Source organism: Manis pentadactyla, chromosome 7, assembly GCF_030020395.1.
Source record: "Manis pentadactyla isolate mManPen7 chromosome 7, mManPen7.hap1, whole genome shotgun sequence".
NCBI lineage: Eukaryota > Metazoa > Chordata > Mammalia > Pholidota > Manidae > Manis > Manis pentadactyla.
The window spans coordinates 75,731,752-75,755,225 of NC_080025.1; the positions used below are offsets into that span (position 1 = coordinate 75,731,752).

At 39.4% G+C, this 23,474-nt stretch overlaps 1 long non-coding RNA gene across 1 annotated transcript in view; it reads left to right on the forward strand.

The window, feature by feature from the left end:
* Window positions 1-88: 88 nt before the first annotated feature.
* The window catches only part of LOC130684281 (uncharacterized), a 98,908-nt gene continuing 75,522 nt past the window's right edge, over window positions 89-23,474 (forward strand). Inside the window, exon 1 of the long non-coding RNA XR_008998484.1 lies at window positions 89-400. This is a non-coding gene — a long non-coding RNA (uncharacterized LOC130684281). The remainder of the gene's footprint in view (window positions 401-23,474) is intronic.

A 23,474-nucleotide genomic window follows, 5' to 3' on the forward strand; every position in this document is an offset into this window, starting at 1 on the left:
CCTGAGGAAGCGGCCTGCACCCACGGCACGCGAGGCACAGAAATGGAAGAGACCGTGACTTAAGAGACCGCGGTTCCGAGCCTGTGTGCCCCGGATGCGGGGCGCCAGGAGAGGATGCCGGGAAGAACGGGCGGAAGGATCTCAGAGCGAAGGTTGCGATGTGTCCGCGGACGGCGGCGGCGCGTTCTGTGATTGCACCGCGCGTGCCTGAGGTGATCTCGGCCTATGTCGCGTCAGCCGCGCTGGTGATGTGAGCTCCGCCCCCTGCCTGGGCGCGCGGATGTGCGGCACCTGAATCCTCGGAGGGCCTCGTCCTGGGAACTCCGCGAGGCAGCTACAAAAAGCCGCGCAAAGAGGTTGTGAAAGACGCCGTGCACACACTGAAGGGTGGGACAGTGAGGTCAGTCCCATTCCACTCCAGTTAAAGCCAGTCTGACAGGTATTAATATACTGCCGTAAAGGTAACACGGCTTGCTTGTTATGTATAAACGGGTTTTCCAAAATTAGATGTTATACACCGTTGTGACGTATTAGAGGTAACATTCCCCAAGAACACCACTATTCTGGCTCTTTGGCAACCAGGAGGATTTTGAAGCGGAAGTTCAGTCCCACGGCAACAGCCAGCCTGATGTCCGCTTCTATGGTTTCAAATGAACATGTATAAAATGACTACCAAACCCAATCCTCCTTCTAGGTCGCTATACGAACTCCTAACCAGATTCATTCATTTATTCATTCAACACATTAAGAGCTAGGTATTGTGCTAGGCACTTGAAATATAATAGCCCTGGATGAGAAAACAGCAAGGCCCTCAAGAAAGGAGCAAAAATACCTGATTGCCGGTTTCTGCGCCTCTACCTAGAGATCTGGCATTCTTTTCAGTCAATAAATCCAAAACTAAATTCGTCTCCTCCTAACCCCCTACCAATCTCCCCTTCCTGGGAAGCCTGTGTAGGATGAGCACCCCATTGCCCCCTCCTTCATGCCACACATCTACGCTGTTACCAAATCCTGTAATTCCACCACCTTAAAGTTTCTTCATTCGTATTGCTGCAACAATATCCTACCTGGTCTCTACTTCCATGCTTGTCTTTAATCTCGCTTCCACGTAGCTGCCATTTCTTTTATCGCTAAAGCTGTGTTCTCAGGTCTGTATAGGTTTCCTTTATTAGGAGATGAACTTGAGAAAGGAATCATGTTTTAATTGTTTTTATATTTTTATGTTTATCCTAATACCTACCATAGCAGTTCTCAAAGTGTGGTCCATGGCCCTCTGGGAAACCCCAAAACCCTTTCAGGGTGTTTGCAAAGTCAAAGCTCTTTATAATAATACCACTATTTGCTTCTTTACTGCTGGAATTTGCACTGGTGTGTAAAATCAATAGTAAGTAAAACTTCTGGGGCCTTAGTACAAATCAAAGGCTGTGACACCAAAGTCTAGTAGTCATTCTTCACTGCCATGCATGTGCAATAGCAAAAAAAAAAAAACTTGACTGTTTCACTTAAGATTATCCTCCATGAAATTGTGAACATTAGTTTCACTAAATTTCAGCCACTGATGGCATGTATTTTTAACTAGCTGCTTTTTTCACAGAATAGCATTTTTGCTTGAAAGCACTACTGAAAAACTACCATTCAGATTTGGGGGATTTGACAGACATTTTCTTGGAAGTAAAGTCAGCGTGCCCTTTTAAGAAAAACCACTGGCAGTATTGTTACCAATGATAAAATTAAATCTCTCATATAAAAATTAAGAATTTTAGAAAACTTAGTTCTACCACTGTGCACTTGACACTTTTGAGACTTTTCTACAGAGGAAAATTTAGTAACAAATGGATTTTGTATTTAACAAAATGTGTAAGCATAATGAACTTTTTGCATAATTCAGTGAACTATTATTTTCAGACGACCAACCAATGCATGACGTTACAAAATCATGCCTGGGCAAAAACATCCAAAGTACAAATTAGACCAATAGATTATCATATAATGCAATACAAAAAGTTCATTGATAATAATTTCAGATTCTACATTGCAACTTGACTTTTAAGATACCACCACTTGTGAAGAAGAAAATAATTATCTGGAAAAGTTATTAAAATATTTCCACTGTTTCCAACTATACATCTGTGTGAGCCAGGGTTTCTTAATATATGTCAAGCAAAATAATATGAATAGCACAATAGAGTGGAGAAGCACATACAAGAATTCAACTGTTTTCCATTAAGGAAGGTATTACAGAGGTTTGCAAAAATCTAAAACAAGGCCACCTCTCACCAATTTTTTTGTTTTTAAAAATATAACTATTCATAAAAATATTATTTATCTTAACATAGGATTGTTATTTTTAATAAATTAAAAAACATTTCAGTTATCTGCTTTAATTTGTATGACTATAAATGTTTAGTTATATCCCACATTTAAAAAAAATTTTTTTAAGGTTCTTAGTAACTTATAAGATTAAGAGTCCTATGGCCAAAAGTTTGAAAACTGCTGATCTAGAACATGATTTGTGGGATTTCCAATTTTTGTTCTCTGTGGAGCCAAGTCCCATACCATCAGCACTACCTTCCAGTGAAATCAGTTTGAAGCAAGACCTTTTATTTATTTCACTAAAATGAAACAATAAGAAACTGTTGCCAGGCAACTGCATCTGGAGAGGTCTCTCCCTGCACACTAGGTGAAACCTCAACTTGGATGGGGGAGGTTTCTTGACTCTGGTAGAGAAAAAATTCTCGAACAGATCCAACGAGTGTAGCTAAGGAAGGAATTCATTAAAGCGAGAGTAGTAGTGAATGGCAGCAGCCTTGCAGACAGCAGAGAGCAAGAGAGAACAGAGGGAGGAGGAAAAACTCACTGAACTGCTTGACATAGAACAAATCCCTTGCCAACTCCGGAAGCCAGGGTCACCTGGAGTCTAGAGTCCACTTGAATCTGCACAGCATGGGAACTAAGCCCCTGCCATCCCAGGATTTGCGGGAGCTACAGATCATAGATGGAGTGAGATTATGTTTAGAGAACTTCAAAGGGCAAAGAAAGGAGATTTGGGGGCAGGCTACTAAAGAGCATGATCATACAGCTGCAGTCCTGTAAGGGTCACCCAGGTGATGGGAACTTGCAAGCCCAAAACAGAGATCTTAGTACCTCTTCCCTACTTGTCTGAAGTAGAACAGAGAGAATGAAGACTTGTGCTGAAGTCTAGAAAATTGAATGAAATAGTGAAGTAACAAGGAATCTTACCACTGGGAAAATGGTCTCTTATTAATTGCCCAAGAGACAATTGGAAGAGCACAGAGACAAAATGCAGTAAGTTGAAAGGCAAGAAGACTTTACCTAAGCAAGCACGTGCTCAAAGAAAGGGGAGTGTGGGCAGCCTCACAGATGTGGCACACTTAAAGCTTTGTGTCTTTTAAGGACTTCAAGAATGGGGTAAGGTCCAGGGATAGGAGGAGGCCTGGATGTAGACTTGACTTGTTGTCTCATGATGTCTATCTCCAGCAAGAGACATTATATCATTATCCATAGTCAGTCCTCTAGATATTCTGTAAGACAAACTTAACATTTTATTGATTTTATTGATTGATCCTTTCTTCTCCAAGATAGTCGTTACCCTCAAGCAGTGGAAACATACCATTTAGGAATGCTTGCCCATCCTTGAGATATGTCAGTTGTTGACTAATTGCCATACATTATGTTAGGCATCTTACCTCTTAACTTGAAGTTCTTAAAATGAAATCTTAGCCTTAAGATGGAGTCCCTTCTGTTCTTACTATACTATATATATACCTATACTATACTATATATCTTGGCATTTTTTCATCATAGGCAGGAAAAATTAATTGTAATACTTGTCCCATGTCCCTGCTCTACCTTGCTACTGCCAATGGATACTTTTCAGTGACACAAAATCCAGAAGTAGCTTTGAAGGCTATCTTTGTGATAATAGGTCATAGCAAATCATCACTGAAAATTACTGTTACTTATACTTTGGTGTCATATCTAAGAAACCACTGTCTAACCCAAGGACATGAAGACTTATGCCTATGTTTTCTTCTAAAAGTTTTAGAGTTTTACCTCTTGTGTTTAGGACTTAGACCTGTTTTTAGTTCATTTAAAATTTTTGTGAAATATAGTTTACATATAGTATTAGTTTCATGTGTAAACATAGTGCTTCAATATTTATATACATTACAAAATGCTCACCACAATAATTGTAGATAATCAACATCTGTCACCATACAGTTATTATAATATTATTAGCGTATTATCTATGCTGTACTTTCACCTCTGTGACTTATTTATTTTGTAACCAGAAGTTTATAGCTGTTTATTCCCTTAACCTACTTTGCTTGTCTCCACACCTTCCCCTCAGGCAATCACCAATTTGTTCTCTATATTTATGAGTCTGTTTCTGGTTTTTTTGTTTGTTTCATTTTTTAATTCCATGTCTAAGTGAAATCATATGATATTTGTCTTTCTCTGTCTGACTTACTTCACTTAGCATATTTCCTTCTAGGTCCATCCATGTTGTCACAGATGGCAAGATTTCATTCATTTTTATGGCTGAGTGATATTCCATTGTGTAAATATATATCTTTATTTACTCATCTATTTGATGGACACTTAGGTTACCTCCATATCTTGGCTGTGGTACATAATGTTGCAATAAACATAGGGGTACATATATCTTTTTGAGTTAGGGTTTTTGTAGGTGAATACCCAGAAGTGGCATTGCTAGATCATATGGTATTTCTATTTTTAATTTTTAGAGAAACTTCCATATCCATAGTGGCTGCACCAGTTTACATTCTAACCAACAGTGGATGACAGTTCTCTTTTCTTGACACCTTTTCCAGGACTTATTATATCTTGTATTTTTTATACAAGCAATTCTGATTAGTATGAGATATGTCATTGTGTTTTTGATTTGATTTCCCTGATGATTAGTGATTTTTTAAAAATTATTTTTATTTTTTTGAAGAACATTATGTTTACTAGGCTCTCACCTACCCCAAGTCCCCCCACAAACCCCATTACAGTCACTGTCCATCAGCATAGTAAGATGTTGTAGAATCACTACTTGTCTTCTCTGTGTTGCAAAGCCCTCCCCTTTCCCCCACCCTACACATTATACATGCTAATCATAATAACCCCTTTCTTCTTCCCCACCCTTATCCCTCCCTACCCTCCCATTCTCCCCAGTCTCTTTCCCTTTGGTAACTGTTAGTACATTCTTGGGTTCTGTGATTCTGCTGCTGTTTTGTTCCTTCAGTTTTTCTTTTGTTCTTATACTCCACAGATGAGTGAAATCATTTGGTATTTGTTTTTCTCCGCTTGGCTTATTTCACTGAGCATAATACCCTCTACCTCCATCCATGTTGTTGCAAATGGTAGAATTTGTTTTCTTCTTATGGCTGAATAATATTCCATTGTGTATATGTACCACATCTTCTTTTTTTTTTTTTTTTTCTGTTAGGGCATCTCTCATATTTATTGATCAAATGGTTGTTAACAACAATAAAATTCTGTATAGGGGAGTCAATGCTCAATGCACAATCATTAATCCACCCCAAGCCTAATTTTCGTCAGTCTCCAATCTTCTGAAGCATAACGAACAAGTTCTTACATGGAGAACAAATTCTTACATAGTGAATAAGTTACATGGTGAACAGTACAAGGGCAGTCATCACAGAAACTTTTGGTTTTGCTCATGCATTATGAACTATAAACAGTCAGTTCAAATATGAATACACATTTGATTTTTATACTTGATTTATATGTGGATACCACATTTCTCTCTTTATTATTTTTAATAAGATGCTGAAGTGGTAGGTAGATACAACATAAAGGTAGAAAACATAGTTTAGTGTTGTAAGAGAGCAAATGTAGATGATCAGGTGTGTGCCTGTAGACTATGTGTTAATCCAAGCTAGACAAGGGCAATAAAACATCCACATATGCAGAAGATTTCTCTCAGAACAGGGGGGGTGAGGTTCTAAGCCTCACCTCTGTTGATCCCCAATTTCTCACCTGATGGTCCCCCTGCGACTGTGCCTGTCTTAGGTTGTTCCTCCCTTGAGGAATCTTACCCGTCTCTGGCTAACCAGTAATCTTCCGGGGCCATACAGGGAAATGTTAAGTTGGTAAGTGAGAGAGAAGCCTTATTGTTTGAAATGGTTAGCTTTTTATTTCTTTGCATATTTATGCCCTGTGGCTTCTATGCCCAGCATTTGTCTTGAGGTATCTTTACCACTTGGAGGAGTTATGATACTCGGTAAATTTGATATGAGGCACGAATTCTATTTAAGAATTCGTTGTAATTAGGAAGGAAGAAGAAAAGCTATAGAAGTAGCAGGCGGGAGAAAACATGGGAAGATTGATTATTTCTTTGACATATCTTCTTGTAGAGTAACTTCAGCATGTATAGATTTTAAGCTACTACTTCAATTGCGCACACACATTAACATAATAGGAGTATAGTTACATAACCAAAGCATACCTGTAATTACCAGCCATCTCCAGTGAAACCAAGAAAACCAGTTAGGCACCCTAGGCATTTGTGAAAACTTATCAATGATATGATGGTTATTATCTAACTGAATTTGAATAGTTTGAGAAAAATCAGACAAATTAAAACAACCCATTACTGGGCACTGTTCACATCCCATATGTTCTTTTAACAGTAAATAGTCTGTAGTTGTAAGATTTTGGAGCGCTACAATTTGCACTTCTCCTAATTCTTGTTGAGTTCCAACAGTATAGATCCAGTCAAATTTGTTGTTTTACTGTATGCACAGGCCAGCTTAGATATCTCCTTCATTCCCATGGCAAGTCCAGGAGCTGGTGGGATGAGTGCATCTACAGCTGTAGCAGTGCGTGGATCTTTGTTGGGGTTTTTTGATGATCATCTTCTGGCATGAGTCTTCCCGAGAATGCTGATGTTGGAAGTTCTCTTTCATATCGTTTCTTAGTTCATTTTCGGGGTAGCCAAATTAGGCTTTGATCCTCTGTATAAACACAAACAGACCCTTTGCCTACACTTTTATATGTCCTTTATATCATTGTGTAGAACTCATTAGAGGTCACCACATAGGAACTGCATTTTTTTTTTTAATCATTAATCTACACTTACATGACGAATACTTACGAATACTTTGTTTACTAGGCTCTCCCCTATACCAGGTCCCCCCTATATACTCCTTTACAGTCACTGTCCATCAGCGTAGCAACCTGTTGTAGAATCACTACTTGTCTTCTCTGTGTTGTACAGCCCTCCCCTTTCTCCCATCCCGCTATGGATGCTAATCTTAATACCCCCCTACTTCTCCCCCCCTTATCCCTCCCTACCCACCCATCCTCCCCAGTCCCTTTCCCTTTGGTACCTGTTAGTCCATTCTTGAGTTCTGTGATTCTGCTGCTGTTTTGTTCCTTCAGTTTTTCCTTTGTTCTTATATTCCACAGATGAGTGAAATCATTTGGTATTTCTCTTTCTCTGCTTGGCTTGTTTCACTGAGCAAAATACCCTCCAGCTCCATCCATGTTGCTGCAAATGGTTGGATTTGCCCTTTTCTTATGGCTGAGTAGTATTCCATTGTGTATATGTACCACATCTTCTTTATCCATTCATCTATCGATGGACATTTAGGTTGCTTCCAATTCTTGGCTATTGTAAATAGTGCTGCGATAAACATAGGGGTGCACTGATCTTTCTCATACTTGATTGCTGCATTCTTAGGGTAAATTCCTAGGAGTGCAATTCCTGGGTCAAATGGTAAGTCTGTTTTGAGCATTTTGATGTACCTCCATACTGCTTTCCACAATGGTTGAACAAGTTTACATTCCCACCAGCAGTGTAGGAGGGTTCCCCTTTCTCCACAGCCTCGCCAACATTTGTTGTTGTTTGTCTTTTGGATGGCAGCCATCCTTACTGGTGTGAGGTGATACCTCATTGTAGTTTTAATTTGCATTTCTCTGATAATTAGCGATGTGGAGCATCTTTTCATGTGTCTGTTGGCCATCTGTATTTCTTTTTTGGAGAACCGTCTGTTCAGTTCCTTTGCCCATTTTTTAATTGGGTTATTTGTTTTTTGTTTGTTGAGGCGTGTGAGCTCTTTATATATTCTGGACGTCAAGCCTTTATCGGATGTGTCATTTTCAAAGATATTCTCCCATACTGTAGGGTTTCTTTTTGTTCTATTGATGGTGTCTTTTGCTGTACAGAAGCTTTTCAGCTTAATATAGTCCCACTTGTTCATTTTTGCTGTTGTTTTCCTTGCCCGGGGAGATATGTTCAAGAAGAGGTCACTCATGTTTATGTCTAAGAGGTTTGTGCCTATGTTTTCTTCCAAGAGTTTAATGGTTTCATGACTTACATTCAGGTCTTTGATCCATTTTGAGTTTACTTTTGTATATGGGGTTAGACGATGGTCCAGTTTCATTCTCCTACATGTAGCTGTCCAGTTTTGCCAGCACCATCTGTTGAAGAGACTGTCATTTCGCCATTGTATGTCCATGGCTCCTTTATCAAATATTAATTGACCATATATGTCTGAGTTAATGTCTGGATTCTCTAGTCTGTTCCATTGGTCTGTGGCTCTGTTCTTGTGCCAGTACCAAATTGTCTTGATTACTATGGCTTTATAATAGAGCTTGAAGTTGGGGAGTGAGATCCCCCCTACTTTATTCTTCTTTCTCAGGATTGCTTTGGCTATTCGGGGTCTTTGGTGGTTCCATATGAATTTTTGAATTATTTGATCCAGTTCATTGAAGAATGTTGCTGGTAGTTTCATAGGGATTGCATCAAATCTGTATATTGCTTTGGGCAGGATGGCCATTTTGACGATATTAATTCTTCCTAGCCATGAGCATGGGATGCGTTTCCATCTGTTAGTGTCCCCTTTAATTTCTTTTAAGAGTGACTTGTAGTTTTCAGAATATAAGTCTTTCACTTCTTTGGTTAGGTTTATTCCTAGGTATTTTATTTTTTTTGATGCAATTGTGAATGGAGTTGTTTTCCTGATTTCTCTTTCTGTTGGTTCATTGTTGGTATATAGGAAAGCCACAGATTTCTGTGTGTTGATTTTGTATCCTGCAACTTTGCTGTATTCCGATATCAGTTCTAGTAGTTCTGGGGTGGAGTCTTTAGGGTTTTTTATGTACAGTATCATGTCATCTGCAAATAGTGACAGTTTGACTTCTTCTTTGCCAATCTGGATTCCTTGTATTTTTTTGTTTTGTCTGATTGCCGTGGCTAGGACCTCTAGTACAATGTTAAATAACAGTGGGGAGAGTGGGCATCCCTGTCTAGTTCCCGATCTCAGCGGAAATGCTTTCAGCTTCTCGCTATTCAATATAATGTTGGCTGTGGGTTTTTCATAGATGGCCTTTATTATGTTGAGGTACTTGCCCTCTATTCCCATTTTGCTGAGAGTTTTTATGATGAATGGATGTTGAACTTTGTCAAATGCTTTTTCAGCATCTATGGAGATGATCATGTGGTTTTTGTCTTTCTTTTTGTTGATGTGGTGGATGATATTGATGGACTTTCGAATGTTGTGCCATCCTTGCATCCCTGGGATGAATCCCACTTGGTCATGGTGTACGATGGTTTTGATGTATTTTTGAATTCGGTTTGCTAAAATTTTGTTGAGTATTTTTGCGTCTACGTTCATCAGGGATATTGGTCTATAGTTTTCTTTTTTGGTGGTGTCTTTGCCTGGTTTTGGTATTAGGGTGATGTTAGCTTCATAGAATGAGTTTGGGAATATCCCCTCCTCTTCTATTTCTTGGAAAACTTTAAGGAGAATGGGTATTATGTCTTCCCTGTATGTCTGATAAAATTCCGAGGTAAATCCATCTGGCCCGGGGGTTTTGTTCTTTGGTAGTTTTTTGATTACCGCTTCAATTTCATTGCTGGTAATTGGTCTGTTTAGATTTTCTGTTTCTTTTTGGGTCAGTCTTGGAAGGTTGTATTTTTCTAGGAAGTTGTCCATTTCTCCTAGGTTTCCCAGCTTGTTAGCATATAGATTTTCATAGTAGTCTCTAATAATTCTTTGTATTTCTGCGGAATCTGTTGTGATTTTTCCTTTCTCATTTCTGATACTGTTGATTTGTGTTGACTCTCTTTTCCTCTTAATAAGTCTGGCTAGAGGCTTATCTATTTTGTTCATTTTCTCGAAGAACCAGCTCTTGGTTTCATTGATTTTTGCTATTGTTTTATTCTTCTCAATTTTATTTATTTCTTCTCTGATCTTTATTATGTCCCTCCTTCTGCTGACCTTAGGCCTCATTTGTTCTTCTTTTTCCAATTTTGATAGTTGTGACATTAGACCGTTCATTTGGGATTGCTCTTCCTTTTTTAAATATGCTTGGAGTGCTATATACTTTCCTCTTAAGACTGCTTTTGCTGCGTCCCACAGAAGTTGGGGCTTAGTGTTGTTGTTGTCATTTGTTTCCATATATTGCTGGATCTCCATTTTGATTTGGTCATTGATCCATTGATTATTTAGGAGCGTGTTGTTTAGCCTCCATGTGTTTGTGAGCCTTTTTGCTTTCTTTGAACAGTTTATTTCTAGTTTAATGCCTTTGTGGTCTGAAAAGTTGGTTGGTAGGATTTCAATCTTTTGGAATTTACTGAGGCTCTTTTTGTGTCCTAGTATGTGGTCTATTCTGGAGAATGTTCCATGTGCACTTGAGAAGAACGTGTATCCTGTTGCTTTTGGATGTAGAGTTCTGTAGATGTCTATTAGGTCCATCTGTTCTAGTGTGTTGTTCAGTGCCTCTGTGTCCTTACTTATTTTCTGTCTGGTGGATCTGTCCTTTGGAGTGAGTGGTGTGTTGAAGTCTCCTAGAATGAATGCATTGCATTCTATTTCCTCCTTTAGTTCTGTTAATATTTGTTTCAGGTATGTTGGTGCTCCTGTATTGGGTGCATATATATTTATAATGGTTATATCCTCTTGATGGACTGAGCCCTTTATCATTATGTAATGTCCTTCTTTGTCTTTTGTTACTTTCTTTATTTTGAAGTCTGTTTTGTCTGATACCAGAATTGCAACACCTGCTTTCTTCTCTCTGTTGTTTGCTTGAAATATCTTTTTCCATCCCTTGACTTTAAGTCTGTGCGCGTCTTTGGGTTTGAGGTGAGTCTCTTGTAAGCAGCATATGGATGGATCTTGCTTTTTTATCCATTCTATTACTCTGTGTCTTTTGATTGGTGCATTCAGTCCATTTACATTTAGGGTGATTATTGAAAGGTATGAATTTATTGCCATTGCAGGCTTTAAGTTTGTGGTTACCAAAGGTTTAGGGTTAGCTTCTTTACTGTCTTACTGTCTAACTTAACTCGCTTGTTGAGCTATTATAAACACAATCTGATGATTCTTTATTTCTCTCCCTTCTTATTCCTCCTCCTCCCTTCTTCATATGTTGGGTGTTTTGTTGTGTGCTCTTTTTAGGAGTGCTCCCATCTAGAGCAGTCCCTGTAGGATGCCCTGTAGAGGTGGTTTGTGGGAGGCAAATTCCCTCAACTTTTGCTTGTCTGGGAATTGTTTAATCCCTCCTTCATATTTAAATGATATTCGTGCTGGATACAGTAGTCTTGGTTCGAGGCCCTTCTGTTTCATTGCATTAAGTATATCATGCCATTCTCTTCTGGCCTGTAGGGTTTCTGTTGAGAAGTCTGATGATAGCCTGATGGGTTTTCCTTTGTAGGTAACCTTTTTTTCTCTCTGGCTGCTTGTAATACTTTGTCCTTGTCTTTGATCTTTGCCATTTTAATTATTATGTGTCTTGGTGTTGCCCTCCTTGGATCCCTTGTCATGGGAGTTCTGTGTACCTCTGTGGTCTGAGAGGCCATTTCTTCCCCTAGTTTGGGGAAATTTTCAGCAATTATTTCTTCAAAGACATTTTCTATCCCCTTTTCTCTCTCTACTTCTTCTGGAATGCCTATGATTCTTATATTATTTCTTTTATATTGATCACTCAGCTCTCTTAAAATTCTTTCATTCCTGGAGATCCTTTTATCTCTCTCTGCATCAGCTTCTCTGCGTTCCTGTTCTCTGTTTTCTAGTCCATTAATGGTCTCTTGCATCTCGTCCATTCTGTTTTGAAGTCCTTCCAGAGCTTGTTTTATTTCTGAATTCTCCTTCCTTAGTTCTTGCATATTTCTCTGCAAGTCCATCAGCATGGTTATGACTTTTGTTTTGAATTCTTTTTCAGGTAGACTGGCTAAATCTATCTCCCCAGATTCCTTCTCAGGGCAAGATGTAGCAGATGCCGAAGCTGTCTGGGTTAGTCTTGTCTGAATCATATTTTTTTGCCTTTTCATGTTGACAGGTGCTATTGACTGTCAGCTGGGAGGGCCAAAATTTTCACTTACTACTGGCCTTTCTTTACTGGGGCAACTGCGACCCCTAGTGGCTTGTGTTGGGTAATTGCGTGTAGAGTGGGTCTTTGTGTCTTGCCTGGCCGGGAGGGAGAAATTTCCCTTTCTGTGGGCGGAATTTGTCTCAGGCTGCTTCTCTGCTTTCGCAGCGCCCGGTGGGGTGATGGATGGGGGGGCTGCTTGACTGTTTGCCTCCGTGAGGGGTCTCAGAGCTGTTGCCCAGGGGGTTAGTGCACCCGGTTTTCCCTGTAATTTCCAGCTGCTGTACTGTGACCTGGGTTGTTTCCGTCAAGCTGTTAAGTCCCTGTCCCTTTAAGACTTTCAAAAAGCCCCCGCTTTTCTTTGTCACAGGGGCATCAGCTTCAGCACCCGCTCTGAGGTCTTACCCCCTGTTCTCCCAGTATCCAGGGCCCCCTGGGCATATACTGTGTCTGCGCTCTGGCCCGGATGGCTGGGGCTGGGTGTTCGGCAGTCCTGGGCTCCGTCTCCCTCCCGCTCTGCCTATTGTTCTCCCGCCGGGAGCTGGGGGGAGGGGCGCTCGGGTCCCGCAGGGCCGGGGCTTGTATCTTACCCCTTTCACCAGTCGCTGGGTTCTCGCTGGTGTAGCTGCAGTCTGGCCACTGTCCTGCGTCTTCTGGTCTCTCTTTTAGGGCTAGTTGTGTTTGTTGTATTTTCAAAAGTATATATGTTTTTGGGAGGAGATTCCCACTGTCCTACTCACGCCGCCATGTTGGCTCCGCCCCCACCACATCTTCTTTATCCATTCATCTACTGATGGACACTTAGGTTGCTTCCATTTCTTGGCTATTGTAAATAGTGCTGCGATAAACATAGGGGTGCATCTGTCTTTTTCAAACTGGAGTGCTGCATCCTTAGGGTAAATTCCTAGAAGTGGAATTCCTGGGTCAAATGGTAAGTCTATTTTGAGCATTTTGAGGAACCTCAATACTGCTTTCCACAATGGTTGAACTAATTTACATTCCCACCAGCAGTGTAGGAGGGTTCCCCTTTCTCCACAACCTTGCCAACATTTGTTGTTGTTTGTCTTTTGGATGGTGGCCATCCTTACTGGTGTGAGGTGATATCTCACTGTGGTTTTAATTTGCATTTCTCCGATAACTAGCAATGTGGAGTATCTTTTCATGTGTCTGTTGGACATCTGAATTTCTTCTTTGGAGAACTGTCTGTTCAGCTCCTCTGCCCATTTTTTAATTGGGTTATTTGTTTTTTTTGTTTGTTGAGACGTGTGAGCTCTTTATATATTCTGGATGTCAAGCCTTTATCGGATCTGTCATTTACGAAAATATTCTCCCATACTGTAGGGTACCTTCTTGTTCTATTGATGGTGTCCTTTGCTGTACAGAAGCTTTTCAGCTTGATATAGTCCCACTTGCTCATTTTTGCTTTTGTTTCCTTTATGAAGAAGTCACTAATGTTCACATCCAAGAGATTTTGCCTATGTTTTTTTCTAAGAGATTTATGGTTTCATGACTTACATTCAGGTCTTTGATCCATTTTGAATTTACTTTTGTGTATGGGGTTAGACAGTGATCCAGTTTCATTCTCTTACATGTAGCTATCCAGTTCTGCCAGCACCATCTGTTGAAGAGACTGTCATTTCCTCATTGTATGTCCATGGCTCCTTTATCAAATATTAATTGACCATATATGTTTGGGTTAATGTCTGGAGTCTCTAATCTGTTCCACTGGTCTGTGGCTCTGTTCTTGTGCCAGTACCAAATTGTCTTGATTACTATGGCTTTGTAGTAGAGCTTGAAGTTGGGGAGTGACATCCCTGCCACTTTATTCTTCTTTCTCAGGATTGCTTTGGCTATTCGGGGTCTTTGGTGTTTCCATACGAATTTTTGAACTATTTATTCCAGTTCATTGAAGAATGTTGTTGGTAATTTGATAGGGATTGCATCAAATCTGTATATTGCTTTGGGTAGGATGGCCATTTTGAAGATATTAATTCTTCGTAGCCAAGAGCATGGGATAAGTTTCCATTTGTTAGTGTCCTCTTTAACTTCTCTTAAGAGTGTCTTATAGTTTTCAGGGTATAGGTCTTTCACTTCTTTGGTTTGGTTTATTCCTAGGTATTTTATTCTTTTTGATGCAATTGTGAATGGAATTGTTTTCCTGATTTCTCTTTCAATTGGTTCATTGTTAGTGTATAGGAAAACCACAGATTTCTGTGTGTTAATTTTGTATCCTGCAACTTTGCTGTATTCCAATATCAGTTCTAGTAGTTTTGGGGTGGAGTCTTTAGGGTTTTTTATGTACAATATCATGTCATCTGCAAATAGTGACAGTTTAACTTCTTCTTTACTAATCTGGATTCCTTGTATTTCTTTGTTTTGTCTAATTGCCATGGCTAGGACCTCCAGTACGATGTTAAATAACAGTGGGGAGAGTGGGCATCCCTGTCTTGTTCCCGATCTCAGAGGAAAAGCTTTCAGCTTCTTTCTGTTAAGTATGATGCTGGCTGTGAGTTTATCATATATGGCCTTTATTATGTTGAGGTACTTGCCCTCTATATGCATTTTGCTGAGAGTTTTTATCATGAATGGATATTGAATTTTGTCAAATGCTTTTTCAGCATCTATGGAGATGATCATGTGGCTTTTGTCTTTCTTTTTGTTGATGTGGTGGATGATGTTGATGGATTTTTAAATGTTGTACCATCCTTGCGTCCCTGGGATGAATCCCACTTGGTCATGGTGTATGATCCTTTTGATATATTTTTGAATTCGGTTTGCTAACATTTTATTGAGTATTTTTGCATCTATGTTCATCAGGGATATTGGTCTGTAATTTTCTTTTTTGGTGGGGTCTTTGCCTGGTTTTGATAGTAGGGTGATGTTGGCTTCATAGAATGAGTTTGGGAGTATTCCCTCCTCTTCTATTTTTTGGAAAACTTTAAGGAGAATGGGTATTATATCTTCTCTGTATGTCTGATAAAATTCCTAAGGAAATCCCTCTGGCCCAGGGGTTTTTTTCGTGGGTAGTTTTTTGATTACCACTTCAATTTGTTTGCTGGTAATTGGTTTGTTTAGATTTTGTGTTTCTTCCTTGGTCAGTCTTGGAAGGTTGTATTTTTCTAGGAAGTTGTCCATTTCTTCTAGGTTTTCCAGCTTCTTAGCATATAGGTTTCCATAGTAGTCTCTAATAATTCTTTGTATTTCTGTTGGGTCCATCGTAATATTTCCTTTCTCATTTCTAATTCTGTTGATGTGTGTTGATTCTATTTTTCTCTTAATAGGTCTGGCTAGAGGCTTATCTATTTTGTTTATTTTCTCAAAGAACCAGCTCTTGGTTTCATTGATTTTTTTCTATTGTTTTATTCTTCTCCATTTTGTTTATTTCTTCTCTGATCTTTATTATGTCCCACCTTCTGCTGACTTTAGGCCTCATTTGTTCTTCTTTTTCCAATTTTGATACTTGTGATGTTAGGCTATTCATTTGGGTTTTTGTTCTTTCTTCTTTAAATATGCCTGGATTGCTATATACTTTCCTCTTAAGACTGCTTTCGCTGCATCCCAAAGAATTTAGGACTTTGTGTTGCTGTTGTCATTTATTTCAATATATAGCTGAATCTCCATTTTAATTTGGTCATTGATCCATTGACTATTTAGAAGCGTGTTGTTAAGCCTCCATGTGTTTGTGAGCCTTTTTGCTTTCTTGGTACAATTTATTTCTAGTTTTATACCTTTGTGGTCTGAAAACTTGGTTGGTAGGATTTCAATCTTTTGGAATTTACTAAGTCTCTTTTTGTGGCCTAGTATGTGGTCTATTCTGGACATGTTCCATGTGCACTTGAGAAGAATGTGTATCCTGTTGCTTTTGGGTGTAGAGTTCTATAGATGTCTATTAGGTCCATCTGTTCTAGTGTGCTCTTCAGTGCCTCTGTGTCCTTACTTATGTTCTGTCTGGTGGATCTGTCCTTTGGAGTGAATGGTGTGTTGAAGTCTCCTAAAATGATTTCCTCCTTTAGTTCTGTTAGTATTTGTTTCACATATGCTGGTGCTCTTCCTGTTGGGTGCATATATATTTATAATGGTTATATCCTCTTGTTGGACTGAGCCCTTTATCATTATCCTTCTTTATCTCTTGTTACTTTCTTTGTTTTGAAGTCTATTATGTCTGATACTAGTACTGCAACTCCTGATTTTTTCTCCCTATTGTTTGCATGAAATATCTTTTTCCATCCTTTGACTTTTAGTCTGTGCATGTCTTTGGGTTTGAGGTGAGTCTCTTGTAAGCAGCATATAGATGCGTCTTGTTTTTTTATCCATTCAGTGACTCTCTGTCTTTTGATTGGTGCATTCAGTCCATTTACAGTTAGGGTGATCATCGATAGGTATGTACTTATTGCCATTTCAGGCTTTAGATTTGTGGTTACCAGAGGTTCCAGGTTACTTTCCTTACTATCTAAGAGTCTAACTTAACTCACTTAGTATGCTGTTACAAACACAATCTAAAGGTTCTTTTCTATTTCTCCTCCTTTTTCTTCCTCCTTCATTCTTTATATATTAAGTATCAGATTCTATACTTTTTCTCTATCCTTTGATTGGCTTTGGGGATAGTCAATTTAATTTTGCATTTGCCTCACAATCAACTGCTCCACCCTCCCTACCATGATTTTACTACCTCTGGTGACAGCTATCCAACCCTAGGAACACTTCCATCTATAGCAGTCCCTCCAAAATAGACTCCAGAGATGGCTTGTGGGAAGTAAACTCTCTCAGCTTTTGCTTATCTGGAAATTGTTTAATCCCTCCTTCAAATTTAAATGATAATCTTGCTGGATAAAGTGATCTTAGTTCCAGGCCCTTCTACTCAGTGGCATTAAATGCATCATGCCACTCCCTTCTGGCCTGTAAGGTTTCTGCTGAGAAGTCTGATGTTAGCCTGATGGGCTTTCCTTTGTATGTGATCTTATTTCTGCCTCTGGCTGCTTTTAACAGTCTGTCCTTATCCTTGATCTTTCCCATTTTAATTACTATGTGTCTTGGTGTTGTCTTCCTTGGGTCCCTTGTGTAGGGGGATCTGTGGATCTCCATGGGCTGAGAGACTATCTCCTTCCCCAGATTGGGGAAGTTTTTAGCAGCTACTTCCTCAAAGACACTTTCTATCTCTTTTTCTCTCTCTTCTTCTTTTGGTATCCCTATAATGCGAATATTGTTCCGCTTGGATTGCTCACACGGTTCTCTCAGTATTCTTTCATTTTTAGAGATCCTTTTTTCTCTCTGTGCCTCAGATTCTTTGTATTCCTCTTCTCTAGTTTCTATTTCATTTATTGTCTCCTCCACCATATCCAACCTGCTTTTAATACCCTCCATCGTGTTCTTTAACGATTGGATCTCTGACCTGAATTCATTCCTGAGTTCTTGGATGTCTTTCCGTACCTCCATTAGGATGTTGATTATTTTTATTTTGAATTCCCTTTCAGGAAGAGTCACGAGGTCCATATCATTTAAATCTTTCTCAGGAGTGGTATTCAATTTTACTCTGGACAAGGTTCCTTTGGCGTTTCATGTTTGTATATGGCACCCTCTAGTGTCCAGAAGCTCTATTCTGGAGCTGCTCAGCCCCTGAAGCAATGTCAGGGGTTGCAGGGGAGCGGTACTGGGGGTAGGAAAGAGCTGCTGTTTCCCGCCTCCTGGCTCCTGTGCTTGTCTCCACTGCCTGAGCCAGTGGGCCAGGCACATAGGTATAAGTTTTTGTCCCAGAGCAGCCATATATGGATCCCTGCTTTCCACAAGCAGCCAGAATCCCAGTCTCCCCAGGAACTCTGCCTGTATTAACTTTCCAACCCAATAGTCATGCAATTCTCAAGAAAGCACCATGAAATGTAGGTTTGTGCTCCCAGAGCAGATCTCTGCAGCTAGGTATTCAGCAGTCCCAAGCCTTCCACTCCCTCCCTACTCCGTTTGTCTTCCTCCCACCGATGAGCTGGGGTAGGGGAGGGCCTCTGGTCCTGTGGAGCCACAGCTCTGGTACGTTACCCGGTTCGCTGAGGTCTGCTCTTTTCTCCAGGTGTGTGCAGTCTGATGCGTCCTCTTTCCTGTTGCTCTCTCAGGATTAGTTGGGCCAATTAAATTTTCTAATTGTATCCAGTTTTAGGAGGAAGCCTCTGTCTCTCCTCTCACGCCACCATCTTTATTCCTCCACACATCACTTTTGATTAGTGATTTTAAACATCTTTTCATATGTCTTTTGGCCATCCAAAGAATGTCTTCTTTGGAAAAGTGTCTATTCAGGTCCTCTGTGCATTATTAATTAGGTTATTTGTTGTTTTGGTGTTGAGTTGTATGAGTTCTTTATATATTTTGGATATTAACCCTTTATTGGATTATTGGATATATCATTTGCAAGTATGTTCTCCCATTTTTTGCCTCCTCATTTTGTTGATGGTTTCCTCTGCTGTGCAGAAGATTTTTAGTTTGTTGTAGTCCCACCTATTTTTGCTTTTGCTTCCCTTGCCTGGGAGGACATATCCAGAAAAAAATGGTAAGGCTGATATCTAGGCATTCACTTCCTGTGATGTCTTTCAGGAGTTTTATGGTTTCAGGTGTTACATTTAGGTCTTTAATCCATTTTGAATTTGTTTTTGTGTATTGTGTAAGAAACTGGTCCATTTTCATTCTTTTGTATGTAACTGTTCGGTTTTCCCAGCACCATTTTTTAAAGTGTCCATAGTGTTGTTCAAAGCTACAGTTGCCTTATTGATTTTCTGTCTGGATGATCTATCCATTGACATAAATGGGGTTTTTAAAGTTCCCTACAATTATGGTATTACTATCAACTTCTCCATTTATGTCTGTTAATACTTGCTTTTTATACTTAGGTACTATATATATGTTGGCAGCATTGATATTTACAATTGTTATATACTCACGGTGGATTCCTTTTTCAGTATCTAATGCTCTGCTTTATCTTTTGTTACACACTGTTTTAAAGTCTGTTTTGTCTGATATAAGTATTGCTACCCCAGCTTTTTTTTTTCCACCTCCATTTGCATAGAATGTCTTTTTCCATTCCCTCATTTTCAGTCTGTATGTATCTTTAGGTCTGAAGTGAGTCTCTTGGATGTGGCATATAGATGGGTTTTGTTTTTTATTCAGCCAGTCACCCAATGTCATTTGATTGGAGTATTTAGTCCATTTATATTTAAAGTAATTATTGATAGGTATATACTTTTTGCCATCTTGTTTTCTGTTTTTTTAATAGTTCTTTTCTGTTCCTTCTTCTCTTGCTCTTTTTCCTTATGATTTGACAACTTTCTTTAGTGTTGTAGTTGGATTCCTTACCTTTATTCTTTGTGTATTGTATGTTTTTTGTTTGTGGTTACTGTGAGGTTCATGTACACCATTCTATGTATATTGCTGTCTATCTTATGTTGATGGTCACTTAAGTATGAATATATTCTAAAAGTAGTACTTTTTTATTATCCCTGCCCCAATGTGTTATGTATACAATTTGTAACTTTTAATTTGGTCTATGCCTTCACTAATTTTGTGTTTACAGTTGATTTTACCATTTTATCTTTTGAACTTCATACTGGCTTATAAGTGACTGGTCTATGACCTGTGTATTTTTACTTGTACAAGTAAAATGTTTTCCTTTCATAATTTTATCACTTCTTCTTATGGCCTTTTCTTTTCCACTTAAGAGAAGACCCATTGGCATTTCTTGTAAGACCAGCTTATTGGTGATAAGCTTCTTAATTTTTGTTTGAGAAGTTCTTTATCTCTTCAATCCTGAATGATAGCCTTGCTGGGTAGAATATTTATAGTTGTAGGGTTTATCCTTTTAACACTTTGAATATATAATGCCTCTCCTTTCTGGCCTGCAAAGTTTCTACTGAAAAATCAACTGACACCCTTATGCATTTTCCTTCATATATACCTATTTGATTCTCTCTTGCTGCTTTTAAGTTTCTTCATCTTTAATCTTTGACATTTCAATTATTATGTGTGTTGATATGGACCTTCTTAGGTTTATTTTGCTTAGGGTTCTATGTGATTACAGAACCTGGATGTCTATTTCCTTCCCCAGGTTAGGGAAATTTTCAACAGTTCGTTCTTCAAATAAGTTTTCTCCCCCTTTCTTTTTATCTTCTCCTTCTGGGACCCCTATAATGTGAATGTTCTCACACTTGAGTTGTTGCATAGATCCTGTAACCTCTCCTCATTTAAAAAATTATTGATAAATGCCCTCTAGTATGTTTTTTATTTCAGTTACTGTATTCTTCACCTCTGATGCCAGGGGAGGGGTTTTTTTTACTATTCAATTTTTTTTATTAAGGCATTATTGATATACAGCTTATAAAGATTTCACATGAAAAACAATGTGGATTAAAGATGGTGGCATGACAGGTGAGACAGAGGCTTCCTCCTAAAATAGCATATAATATGAAAATATAATTAATACAAAAATCCTGAAAGAGCAACAGGAAAGAGGGCTGCGCCAGACTGCATACACCTGGAGAAAAAAATAACCTCACGGAACAGGGTAACGTAACAAAGCTGTGGCCCGGTGGGACCCAAACCCTTCCCGCACACCAGCTCACTGGTGGGAGGAAGAGAAACAGAGCAGGGAGGGAATGGAGACCTGGGACTGCTGAACACCTAGGTCGGGAGATCTGCTCTGGGAGCACAAACCTACATTTCATGCTGCTCTTGTGATTAGGTGGATTGGAAAGCTAAGACAGACAGAATACCTGGAGAGACTGAGATTCCAGCTGCTTATGGAAAACACGGATCCATATCTGGCTGCTCTGAAACAAAAGAAAGGTGGGAAGTCTTAGAGACTTCCTAACAGTGAGAAGTCTGCTAAAGGGGCAAGGATTTCACAGAACTTACTGCTCAGGAGAAAGGACAGGTAGACAAAATTGTCCGGGTGCACTCTGGCCGAGGAGGTTGGGAACTTTTACGATCTTCAGGTGCACCAGCCCCCTGGCTGGCTATGCAGCTCCAAGGCCCTCCTCAATGATACACAATCTGCTGCGCCTTTTTTCCAGCCAGCCCTACCTGGCTCGCAAACCGGCAATCCTGACCCTGGTGTTAGGCCAGCCAGAGGGAAGCCCCGCCTACAGCAGCTACAAACGCAAAGCATGGAGGCTTATACCTGTGTGCTCGGTCCCCTAGATTGGGCAGTGGAGACAGGCATAGCAGCGGGGAAGCAGGAAACAGTTCTTTCCTTGCCCCAGGCACCAACACCACTCCCCTGCAACCCCTGACATTGCTCCAGGGGCTGAGCAGCTCCAGAGAGTAGAGCTTCTGGGCACTGGAGGGCACCGCATACAAATATGAAACATCAAAGATACCTGGTTCAAAGGAAAATTATGAATACACCAGAAAAAGATTCAAATGAAATCAACCTCATTAATATCAAAATAAAAATCATTAACATGCTCATGGAGGTACAGAAAAATATTCAAGAACTCAGGAAGGAATTCTGGTCGGAGATCCAATCATTACAGAACACAGTATCAGGAATGAAACATACAATAGAAGGTTTTAAAAGCAGATTAGGTACAGTGGAGGAGACGATAAATGAAATACAAATTAGAGAAGAGGAATACAAAGAGGCTGAGGCACAGAGAGAAAAAAGGATCTCTAAGAATGAAAGAATATTGAGAGAACTGTGTGACCAATCCAAACGGAACAATATTCACATTATAGGGGTACCAGAAGAAGACTAAGAGAGAGATAAAAGGATAGAAAGTGTCTTTGAGGAGGAAATTGCTGAAAACTTCCCCAATCTGGGGAAGGAGATAGTCTCTCAGGCCATGGAGGTACACAGATCTCCCAACACAAGGGACCCAAGGAAGACAACACCAAGACATATCATAATTAAAATGACAAAGATCAAGGATAAGGACTGAGTATTAAAAGCCACCAGAGAGAGAAAAAAGATCACATACAAAGGAAATCCCATCAGGCTATCATCGGACTTCTCAGCAGAAAACTTATAGGCCGGAGGAAATGGCATGATGTATTTAATACAATGAAGCACAGGGCCTCGAACCAAGAATACTTTATCCAGCAAGATTATCATTTAACTTTGAAGGAGGGATTAAACAATTTCCAGATAAGCAAAAGCTGAGAAAATTTGCCTTCCACAAACCATCTCTACTGTGTATTTTGGAGGGACTGCTATAGATGGAAGTGTTCCTAAGGTTTAATAGCTGTCACCAGAGGTAATAAAACCAAGGTAAAGAAAGTAGAACGGTTAATTACTAAGCAAATGAAAAATTGAATCAACTACCCCGAAAGTCAACCAATGGATAGACAAAGAGTACAGAATATGATACCTAATATATAAAGAATGGAGGAGGAAGAAAAAGGAGGAGAAAAAAAGAACCTTTAGATTGTGTTTGTAATTGCATATTAAGTGAGTTAAGTTAGACTCTTAGATAGTAAGGAAGTTAACCTTGAACCTTTGGTAACCATGAATGTAAAGCCTGCAATGGCAATAAGTACATACCTATCGATAATCACCCTAAATGGAAATGGTCTGAATGCACCAATCAAAAGACATAGAGTCACTGAATGGATAAAAAACAAGACCCATCTATATTCTGCGTACAAGAGACTCACTTTAAACCCAAAGACATACACAGACTAAAAGTGAAGGGATGGAAAAAGATGTTTCATGCAACTAATGGGGAGAAAAAAACATAAGTTGCAATACTTGTATCAGACAAAATAGACTTCAAAACAAAGAAAGTCACAAGAGACAAGGATATTACATAATGATGAAGAGGTCAATCCAACAGGAAGATGTAACCATTATAAATATCTATGCACCCAACACAGGAGCACCTACAAATGTGAAAAAAATACTAACAGAATTAAAAGGAAATAGAATGCAATGCATTCATTCTAAGAGACTTCAACACTCCACTCACTCCAAAAGACAGATCAATCAGACACAAAATAAGTAAGGAGACAGAGGCACTGAACAACACATTAGGAGAGATGGACCTAACAGACATCTACAGAACTCTACACCCAAAAGCAGCAGGATACACGTTCTTCTCAAGCGCACATGGAACATTTTAAATAATAGGTCATATATT